Source organism: Callorhinchus milii, unplaced genomic scaffold (assembly GCF_018977255.1).
Source record: "Callorhinchus milii isolate IMCB2004 unplaced genomic scaffold, IMCB_Cmil_1.0 Scaffold4, whole genome shotgun sequence".
In the NCBI taxonomy this organism is placed as follows: domain Eukaryota; kingdom Metazoa; phylum Chordata; class Chondrichthyes; order Chimaeriformes; family Callorhinchidae; genus Callorhinchus; species Callorhinchus milii.
Genome location: NW_024704745.1, coordinates 40,328,323 through 40,340,309, shown reverse-complemented (window position 1 = coordinate 40,340,309; position 11,987 = coordinate 40,328,323). Strand labels below are relative to the sequence as shown.

General features: G+C 37.9%; 1 non-coding gene across 1 annotated transcript; it reads left to right on the top strand.

The window, feature by feature from the left end:
- Positions 1 to 652: 652 nt before the first annotated feature.
- Positions 653 to 724, top strand: trnap-cgg. Its single transcript has one exon. It is a non-coding gene; the product is annotated as a tRNA-Pro (tRNA).
- The last annotated feature ends 11,263 nt before the right edge of the window (positions 725 to 11,987 follow it).

Here is an 11,987-nt window from a genome sequence, read left to right as displayed (position 1 = left end):
AGTCTCCTAGGATGATGAGGCGGTCGGAGCAGAGGCAGAGGGAGGCTAGGAGGGTGGAGAGGTCAGAGATGAAGGTGGGGGAGGATTTTTAGAGAGAGGTGGGAGGGATGGCAGAGAGTAAGGTGTTTGAAAGAAGGGAATGAGCTGGTGGAGTAGGGGGATAGGGCAAGTGACGCCCTGGATATGAGGGCCGCCACGGCGGTTGGGGCGTGGGGCATGGTCATACGTGGACAATTCAGTAACAAATCATGTATTTTCTACTGAATGTCTCACCTTTCTGAATACAATAAAGCATTACAATAAAATAGAAATGTTTTTTTTTACAGGAATCGTATTTAAAGTGGTGACAGAGTCTGGTCACGTGGGTGAGATTCCACGTACCTGAAACCATTGTCAGTGTGGGCATATAGCTTAAACGTGAATAAAAAGTTTTACAATAGCTTCTTATAGTAATGTCTCTATTCCCGCTTCCTTGTATTTTGCTATATTTTAGGCACCCATTTGGTGCCTTTCCATTATAATGCTAATGAATTCAGTTATTCAGCTTCCTCCTAAAATAGTTCTATCCCATCATGTGGTACACACGCCTCCTACTCTTACTTCCTATATGGAATACCTTGCATTTATCTGTATCGAACTTCATTTGGAATGGAGTCCTGTAGCTCAGTGGTCAGAGCACTCGCCTCGGAAGCGAGAGACCTGGGTTCGATTCCCGGCAGGCCGAAATTTGGGCAAGTTTTCTTGTTCCACATGCCTCTGTTTACTTAGCGGTAAGTATGTGGCACATTGGAATCAGTAAACAGTTCTCCCAAAGTTGGTGCCAGTTTCGGTCCTAGCCCATTTCAGCTTGTTTCAGATGTTTCCTTTATTCAGAGGTTAGTGGGGGGTGGGGGGGAGGGGAAGGTATTTAAAAACCCACTTCAATTAAATTTGTTTATGAATACTACACTTTGGACCCCATTGTGTGCAATAAGAATACCCAAATGACAAAAATACATCCAGGTTTAGAATTCCAGTTTTTTTTTTTGATCTGCCATATGTTAAAATAAGTCCAATATATTGAATTCTTTGATAGTCTTCAGTTTTCATTTCCCATGTTCTTCTACAACTTACTTTGAATATTTTGCAACAAGAAAGGGAACATGCAGTTTTCTTAAAACTCTATTCCCCTCATTGCATAAAACATTCATTGACCTTAAAAAAACAGTCTCAGCTGATACAAGAGGACTATGTTCTAATGCAGACTGGTTGCGAAATTGGCCAAGAGGCTATCGTAACCTAGCTGATCCTGTCTATCTACTTAAATCTGTCAATGAATAGTGATTGGCTGCTCTTCCCCTTGAAACTTTCACAGAGCTTTCTCTTATTGGCAGTGTTACCTTTGGCTATAGGGAAATAATATTAATTAGGAAGAATCCATGATGGTGTAATTGTATGTGGCACATTGGAATCAGTAAACTTGATGGCTTTCATCCTGCCTTAAATCTGTAGCTCTTCTTTAGGGACATGAAAGTAGTCTTTCATCCAGAGGTATTATAATTAAGATTGCTTATTCAATGAGCAAATTGCTTTCTCTTTGATACGAGTTGTGTGTATGTGACCATGTATGTAAATGTTAGGGCCTAAAATGATGTGATTTCTAATTGGATCCTTATTAACAACTCTCAGTCCCAATAGAGGACTCATTTTGGTCATCAAAAGTATGTTGCACTGACCCATATGAACTTTGATTTGATATTTCCGGAACAAAATTCTAGTGAGTCGGCAAAACATATTTCTTGTTATCAAAAGGAATTTAAAGGAGTATGTTACTTTGACTACTTATTAATGAATCCTTTAAATAATTCCTTTGTTTTAGTCCTCATGTAATTTCATACCTGTGAATTAACTTATGATGACTACTTTACATCTTTCTCACAGTCAGTAGTATGAAGTGCTTTGAGACATCCTCCCGATCTGAAAGGCCATACAAAAAAGGGAAATTCTTATTGTGGTTGTGGCTGCACTAATTTAAATGGTTATATGTATTGTACATTTTTCATGGTGAACAAATATAATAGACAATTTAATAATAATAATTATCTGCATTTGATATAGCACCTTATCACTTCTTTGAGACATCTCAAAGTTCTTCACAGAATATATTGTAAAGTGAATTTACAGTATATTTTGAGGGCAAAATGCAGCAGCCAATTGCACACAGCAGTCATGGATTGAGTGACCAAATCATTCTTATTATAAACGTTTATTACCCCTAGAAAAGCGATCCATCAATCGATTGACAGCCAGCTTCCTACATACTGCTAGGTTTGTGGAGTAAATAAATTTGCCTAATGTTTCACCCTGCCTGGGAATCAAACCCAGGTCCTCTCACTTGCGAGGTGAGTGCTCTGACCAATACGCTCAGGACACCAGGATTTCAAATTCAGGAATTTGAATCAATTTAAAATTTGATTTCTGCCAACTGAGAAACTTAATGTAATGACTTAAACAAATACATTGTGAGCAAACTATAAAAAGAATGAAAGGTCAGAAATGGTCAAATACCCTAAAAGGATTCATGCTAAAAAGCATCTCTCCTGAAACTCCAGGAGGCCTCAACAAAACTAAAGTTGGCCAAAGAAAATATTGTCACAATTCCTACTTTCCACAGTCGGTTTCTTCTGCCAAAAACATTCAGTGTCATAATAATGAAGTGCACATATTTTCAGAAATGAAATAAACATAATCCTCAAAGTTAGAAAAAGTGTTTGGCAAAGCAGCTGTTAAAGGCTTACATATTCTTTACCTTTCAACCTGAGAAACTGGAGCAAACAATCTGACTTAGAATGTGTTGACAGCACCCAATTGAATGAGAGAACCTTTTAATGAAATGATATCTTCAATATATTGTAAAGTGAATTTACTGTATAGTTTGAGGGCAAAATGCAACAGTCAATTCCACACATCAGTTGTGGAGGAGATTTCATGCCATTGAGGAGATTTCAGATTTACAGCAGGTTGACAGCTTTTCAATAACTTGCAGACACCAAAGAAAACAATTGAAGCAGACAGATTGGAGTTTAGATAGACAGTGAATTCTTTGTAATTTGAGGTTTAAAATATATCAAAGTTTTTTAGTAGCTATCTCAGTCAATGTCAATAACTTCAAGAGCCAGATATGTTGCATTAATTATATTTGATGGCTATACGTTTTTGGTGTCTAAGTAGTAAGTAAGCTCCAGTGTGTGATTAACACACTCAATAAATTACACATGTTTCTGATTCCAAATTTACTCTTTCCTTGGCTTAATAATGTAGACATCTTGGGGTTACCAATGAAGTTGAGGAATGGGATTCAGGGCAAGAGGATCCATTATCACATGAGCTCTCAGTGCAACACTCTAATGACCAAGGAAATACTGTGTTCTATTTAGTAATCTTTGTAAATTTGCTCAAACCCTGAAGCAATCTGAAAGAATGAATACCATAACAGTAAAACTATAAAATGAAACCTCCCTTTGAAATTTAAGTTATTTGAGTTATTTATAAGTGGCCGGGCACAAATGTATGAAACTTATTGAACAGACATTTAGGACCTCAGAAATCCATAAAGTGGCTTAAACTTCAAGAGGCCACTAGATGGCTCTCCAACACATGAGCTGATATTGGTGATTATTGACTTCAAATGATTTAGAACTGCGTGTAAATCTTTTGATATTGGATTCACTCTGACAATGGTTTTCAAACTGAACATTTGGGTGAAAGAAAATGTATTAGAAATATTGTGCTTTTCCTATAATAATTCTTCGATTTGGTATAGTACCTTATCATCCTTGCATTTGATATAGTGCCTTATCATGTCTTCAATACTCTCAAAGCACTTCACAGAATATACTGTAAAGTGAATTGGCTGTATAGTTTGTGGGAGAAACATAGCAGCCAATTGAGCACAGCAGTGTCCCACAAACAGTCATCGATTGAGTGACCAAATTTTTTTTAAAAAAGGGTTTATTACTCCCAGAAAAGCGAACCAGTTTCTTACTTACTGCTAGATAAACAGAGACTTGTGGAGTAAGGAAACTTGCTTAACGTTTTGTCCTGCCGGGCATCGAACACAGGTCTTCTTGCTTGCGAGGCGAGTGGTCTAACCACAAAGCTACAGGACTCCACATTGCTTTTATATTAGATTAGCTGTACCCATTGCAACTATGCTTGCAACCAAAGGATCCAATATGGAATGTAGATTGACACACAGACAGACATTTCATCTGTATCTATACTCATCTGGGAGGACTCCTGTGGGAGGACTCATTTTGGCTGTGCTGTTCTTTGAGTGGGTAACTTATTGTGGCACACTGTCGCGGTCCTTTCTGCGTGGAACTATTCAAAAAGAGAAGGGAATTACTCTTGGTGTCCTGGCCGATATTCCCCCAAATAAAATTGGTCATTTGTTTCATGGCTGTTTGTGAGAAATTGCTGTGCACAATTGGGCTGTGGTATTTGCCTACAAATATACAGTCACTCAAATTCACAGTAAATCCTTTGAAGTGCTTTGGGAATGCCCTCCCAATTTGGCAGGAGCTATACCAAATGCAAGGATTATTATTATGTCATTATATTAAATCAACTCCATGCTCCATTGTATGCTGGAGACTGTCTCATGAATTATATTTGAGATAATTTCACCTGGAAATTGAGTCACATTGTTACAGTTTAAATGCAGAAGTGTACATTTGCATGGACTCTGTTGAAGAAATAGGTCCGTTTGGCCATCCTTGAGGTATTCACTTTTAGTAGGGATGCACTTGCAATCCACCCTCTTCAGTAATCAAAAATATTATAATAAAAGTTATTATAAATAACTCAAATAACTTCAAACTGGAGTTTGGCACTAGTTAGCGGTGCTTGGTTTAGTTGAACAAGCAATTTTAAATTATTTCCAGGCGTATAAATTGAGTTTTAATTCATCTCATTTTGTTTTGCATTGGAGTAATTACATTGCTTGAGGTACCACTCTGTTTCGTGCTTGCTCAGTCATGTAGGCAAGTATTCAGGTTCCAGCAATCAAATCACAAGTGCACCATGACCAAAGCATGACTGAAATCTGAGAGCTGTGAAGCAGAAAGCACCTTTGATATTACTTATAATTAGAAACTGTTGGTTCTATAGAATAGAATGGGAAAAAGATAAGGTCAATGTGACCTGTCTGTTTGATATTGCTTAAAGTATCTCTTGTTAGTGTCTTTCCAGCAATAAACAGTTGGGAGCTGTGGTTTTGTAGTCTTTGCATCAATTTACTCTTTCCAAACATATTACAAAATCAGAAATGGAATTGAATTTGTGTGAATTTGCTGCCAAACAGGTAGTACAGCTATAATCAGATTGTTTCCTTCCAGGAAAGTCGACTAAATCCCTTGGCCTCTGCCCCTGCTTGTTTTAAGTGGAAGTATTGAACGTGTAGCACCAGTCTGCTCACTAACCCACTCGCTGGGTGGGAAAGGAAGGAAAAGGGAAGGTGACACATTGTACAATGATATTGGCACCCTGAGCAAAACACATTTGAAATATGTGATTGAAATTATTTGTTTTACAAAAGCCTTCAGTGCTAGCGTTTACTGGTATGTTTACGTTGGCAACATTTCTGAGCAAGCGTCTTCATGCATTGAAAGTTTTCTTTGCCCCAATTTAGTTCTTACATTTCACAGATTGATATCAGTGGCATAAAATACAATTGCACCCTTAAGCTGATAGACTAAAACAAACCTCTCCTTAGATTGAAGCAGAGATCAGGCAGTTTCATTGTAATTAATACAATGACTTCAACCCTCATAGAAAGAGTATTATAGAGTTATAAATTTCACTTGAGTCCAATCTGTATTCTAATTTAACTTGACTGTTTTTCAAAGCTTTCGCTGCTGTGAAAAGCTCCTTGTGGGATATTTTGCTCCATAAATTGCCCCATGGAGTTCTGACTGTTCTGAAAGTTATGTCTGTGAAATTGCAAATAATTTGTGTGTTCTTTTCTAGTCAAGATTGGAAAAAGGTCCTGTGTTCCCAATTGTGATTTGTGAATCCTCTAGGATTTTTGTAGTTTCCTACCATTAGGCTAAATGTTTTTTTTCTTCTTCATAAAATTCCAATAGGGAATAAATATGTACCTACAATATGTGCGACTACAAGTACAGAGTACCTATTCTGAACTTTACAGCAAAATCCTGTGAAATGCTTTGAGATGTCACCATGATGTGATAAGGCACTATATAATAATAGAATAATATCAAATGCAATGATTATTATTACTACGTTAATAGCTTGGTGGCCTATCACTTCTAGAAATAAAAGTTTTTACTTAGGTTTGCCATGCTGAAAAGGTATGACCTACAGAAGATCAGATCTGGAGAGGAATGATGTGACTTTGGGGTTCATGCATACTTTTACACTTTTTTTATGAAAAGACTCTATTTACAAGAATTAGAATGTTTTTAAAATCAAGGCCTTAAATGCACAAATCTGAGCTACTTCCGAACTACTGTTACCAACAATGTATTTAATGACTATTTTTAATTGAGGCTTATTTTGCACATGAAATTCTCCTTAAAAAATATACCTTTTGTCAAGTTTCAAAGAATTGTGAAGAAATTAGCTGAGATAACAGTAACATAGCAATAATACAAGGTGTAAAGCGATTGATTTATTAAATTCATATTTTCTGTATGTTTTAATATATTATCTGATTTTTTGTGTTGTTTTCATTTGTTCTGTTCATTTGTTTATGCCACACTTTTAAGAGGTTACTTTATGGCATAAATTTATACACATGAAAAAAGTAGTGCAACATTACAGTGATGCCCTCATTCAGAATATGGAGTTTCTTGTTTCTTATTCTAGTTCCCGCTATACTGAAATCCACAAATAATAATAATAATAATCCTTGCATTTGATATAGCGCTTTTCACATCTTCTCGATGTCTCAAAGCGCTTCACAGAATAGACTATAAAGTGAATTGACTGTATATTTGTGGGCAAAACGCGGCAGCCAATTGTGCACAATTGTCCCACAAACAGTCGTGGATTGAAAATGACCAATTTATTATTTATTTTACTTTTGGAGGGATTATTATTAGGCGTGTGGAGTAAGGAAACTTGCCCAAGGTTTCACCCTGCCTGGAATTGAACCCAGGTGTCTCGCTTGGAAGACGAGTGCTCTAACCACTGAGCTACAGGACTCCACTCCAAATGCTAGCTACTGATACATTTTTGCACCAAAGTCATTCGAATAGAATTCATGGTTAGTGCTACATTAAGTAATAAGTAATATTTCAAGTTAATTTTGTAAAATATTTTACATGTTTTTTTTGCTTTACTGCAGTTTTGTTAGGAGAGTTCATAAGATTTGATTTTCTGATTCTAAAAAAAGTTTTGTAGTAGGATATGTGATTAAAACTGGGTGGTGTTAAAGAGTTATGATAAGTTTGCCTGATTTGCCAGTTTCTGTTGAGTAAACCTGGTATGTGACATAGGATTATAAACTGTCCTGTAAATGCCCTTCCAACAACCTGAAGGCAGATATCCATTGAAGAGTAAAAGCGTTGGGATGACAGCTGCTGGAAAGCATTGCTTGGCATTTGGTTTGGTGAACACATACTGGTACACCCAGGGCTTTGCATCAACTTCATTGATATACAGCGAGATAAGCAGCTGGTGTTGAAGCTCCACACCTCCATCTGATGTAACTATTGCCTGACCAAAAGAAATAGACACATTCCTTTTTGCTTATGTTCCTACAATGAAGGATTGTCGTTTAGCAGAAATGGTGAGGGAAACATTTGTGTATGATTATTGATCATTAACTGAAGGGTATCAGATAATGTTTTACACATTATAACAATGTAGGGAAGAGGTAGTTTTTGGAATAATGGATATGTGGAATAGATCCCAAGAAAAGCAGTATTGATTGGCTTAAAAAAAAGTGTGGTTTGGTTGATTTGGAATCAGCCTGTTACCTTTCCTCTCCATCTTCCTCAGCTCTGCGTCTCCCTCCCCTCCCAGTTTCAGCTCACAGTCACCTGTGTAAAGTTCTTCCGATGTCAATATAAATGTAAATTGATATTTTTGTTATTGATTTGGCTTTAGAAGTATCCCTAAAAACATATAATACATACTTCAAGTGTGTGATCACATTTGCTTCTGCGTTGCATTTTTACTTATTCATTCTGTTGGGCTTTGAGCTACTGTTAACGACTGTTAACTGAAGTGATGGGAAATATGTATGAATAGTTTAGCTTTGGTGTGTTTCAAGTTCAAAGTCAAATATTCTGTATGAATTCAAACTTAACTTATTGGTCTTCTCTTCCCTCAAAATGCAGCACAAGATGAGTTTTTCACATATCCACTTCAAGGCATACAACTTTAATTCAATGTCATGCAGCAAACCCTGACCTTTAACCAAATCTACTAAAATAAAAGCTAATTAATTGACCATATTTCCTGCAGGACAGTTCTAATTCCTTCTAAGTTTTTCTCAAGATTCACTGCCATGCCAATTGACATTCTTTTTCCTCGCTGCAGAAATCTTGCGTCCTTTTTTGAGACTACTTTAGTCATGAGTTTCTCCTCTTCATACCATGGTCTTAATTAACCTCTAAATCGTTTGCCATCTATTTCACAACCCCTAGCATTCCAGTGTTTGGATTATCTTTGCATTTTTTCCATAATAAAAGGGCTGGTTATGTTGCTTCAATATTTTTTATTACTGTCTGGGTGGTCCAGCATTTCAATTTATTATACAACTGAGCAGTGATGAGACAAAGGTACATGTAACTCCTACCGACTAATCAAAAATGAAGAGTTGTTGTCAAACTGCAACATAAATGCATACAGGACTGAACGAAAGGAAAATTATACACTGCTAAATTAAAAAAATAAATTGCACATTTGCATATATATATTCTGTGGTCATAGCTTTCCTTATCCCCAGCTCGGGCTCCCAGCTCCCATCTGATTCAGTGAAGCACTTTGAGACTTCCTCCTGATGTGAAAAATGCTATACAAATGCAAAATTGCTGTTGTATTAAAAAAAAGTGATCAATTCCTGTACAGAATGCAGGAAATGATATTGGTCAAGATCTGAAAGTCTGCCATTATGTAGCACCCAGGAAAGTGGTCATTCCATACACTCAAACCAAACTTGGGTTGAGAGGTCATCTGCTTTATAAAGTGAACAAGTGTTATAAGGTTTACCTTACAATAAGATTCTACTGTATAAAGCACTTGAGGCCCCTTATTATTATGAAATTATACTTTGTGCAAAACAGCCCAAAAATAGCAACAGTATTTGTGTCAGAACAACAACAACAAGATTCCATTTATTGAGCGCCTTTCACGTCGGGAGGACGTCCCAAGGCGCTGTACAGTTGGGTCAGGACCCGAGCAAGGGGGAAATGGTCAGGGTGAGGGGAGGGAAGGGAGGGAGCGAGGTGGGGGTAGAGAGTCGAGAGGGGAGCTGAAGGCACGGTCAAAGAGAAAGGTTTTGAGACCGGCCTTGAAGGAGGAAAGGGAGGAGGCAAGACGAAGGCACTGGGGGATAGAGTTCCAGAGCCTAGGGGCTGAGAGGCTGAAGGCCCGGCCACCGATGGTAGGGCGGTTGGGGCGGGGGATGTGGAGCAGACCGGAGCCAGAGGAACGGAGGGTATGGGCAGGTAGACAGGGGGATAGTAGGTCGGAGAGGTAGGAGGGAGCAAGGCCGTGAATGGCCTTGTAGGTGAGGGTGAGGATCTTGAATTCGATCCTCTGGGGGATGGGGAGCCAGTGGAGGCGAGCGAGGGTGGGAGTGATGTGGTCCTGGTTCGGGACAGTACACGAGTTGCCGAGTTCTGAATGACCTGCAGTGTGGAGGGAGGTGGCGGGAAGGCCGGCGAGGAGAGCGTTCCCATAGTCCAGCCTTGAAGTGATAAAGGCGTGGACCAGGGTTTCAGCAGCGTGAGGGGTGAGGTAGTGCGGTAGTCTGGTGACATTCCGGAGGTGATGGAAGGCGGTGCCAGTTGTGGTGCGGATATGAGGGAGAAAGGACAGCTCAGGGTCGAACAGAACCCCGAGGTTCCTGACTGACTTTGAGAGGTGGAGAGTGCAGCCTTGACAGAATTTGACAAACTGACAGAAATCCATTGAAATCCAGTACAATGATGCCCTTAACGCTTTCATAAAATCCAAACGAGTCCCTTTGGGTTAGATACAATATATAAACAAATTAGTCCTTTGATGTGTGCTAGTAACTCTTTTTAAGTGTTCTCGCATCATCAACTGGAGTAGATCCATGCAACCATAAGACAAGATATGCTGTTCAATTGTTTTCTAAAAAAATATTTGCTTTCTTAACAGAAGTAACCTTTGAAACCATCAGATTAATACCCCAAATTGCTTTGCAGCAAAACATTTTAAAGTTCCAATTTATCCCTGTAATAGAGTGATGAGAGTGCTAAGATAACATATTTAATGCAGATTTATCCCCCCTTCTTGATTTCCTCTTTACCTCCGTCTTACTCTTCTACTCTTACACACTACATCAATGAACTGTTGTTTCCAGCAAACCTCTAATTCTAGTTTGACTATGGCTCTGCAAATTTGTGGGTCAGTGTGGGAGGAACACTGCAGGGCAGTGTGTGATAATCACTTTGCCATGCTTTCTGAAAATAAAACCTCATTGATCTCTGTGATTCATCTGGATGAGCACTGTGCATTAGATGGGCTATTGTTTGTGTCTTCTAACACACTGCAACAAATAAGCTTCTGCAGATCTTTCACTGCAAGAAAGAATCATGATGCTGGACTGTTAGGCTCCAACCTTTCCCCTGACCCAACCTTTCCTCAGCAATATAAAAAAGATAGAAATTGTTAAGGTGTGAATAGAGCTTAGATGTAATTTTGGTATTGTTTTAAAGAGTCATTTTTTCACGCATAACATTTTCAATACAGCTCAAACACAAGGAATAAGGATTTCCTTGATTTACTGGCTATTAGGCCTATGATATTATAATAATAATCCTTGCATTTGATATAGCACTTTTCATGTTTTTTAGACATCTAAAAGCGCTTCACAGAATATATCGTAAAATTAATTGATTGTATATTTGTGGGTGAAATGCGGCAGCCTGTCCCACAAACAGTCATGGTTTGAAGTGACCAATTTTATTATTGTTTTTTGTTGTTGTTGACCTATCAGTGAACAACAACAAGAAGTTGCATTTATATAATGCCCTTCATGCAGGAGGCATCTCTGAGCACTCAGAGTCCTTTGTTCATTAACAGTGAACGTCGATCCACCTTCTTCTATTAACAAGTTAGTTAACTTGGATGTGTGTAGCCTAAGATTCAGAGTGAGAAACAGAGATTTTATGGTGATAGGATAGTGAATTGTCTGATGGAAAGCTGATTCAAGTCAAAATTGCCTTAGGTACATGTTAGCGTGTTTCTCTTTTAATTACAAAATTGATGGCAGATCCAGAGAAATAATAATGCCTCTTGCTGGGCCCTGAGATCAAATCAGCTGTAAATCAGTGGTTTGACTGGGCAGAGTGGAGAGATCAAAGTGCATTAAATCTGATGGAGAGAAAATAACTAGTTAATCTTGAAGAGTCTGATGATAACAACTTGGCCCAGAATTGTTCTGTAATATTTTATAAGAATGAAAATAAAGAAAAAGTTAAAGTTTTTGCAGAACCTTCTTTACAAGCTCCACATTTCCACATTGCTAATTCGGACATTTAAGACCTTTACTTTATTAAATTAATAGTAAACAATTTTTTTACTTTGAAAAGCTCAAATATTTTTATAAAGTACTTTTAGAAAATGTACTTAAACTTTGCTTCCCACATACATTCTATTTTGAATAAGAACATTTTTTTTTCGGTATTGATATTCTGATTTGTGAAAGAACTTTCAAGAATGTAAATTAATGCAATATTTAAGTTCAAGGATGTTGGTAGTTGAGCTTGCAAACTACTGAATCT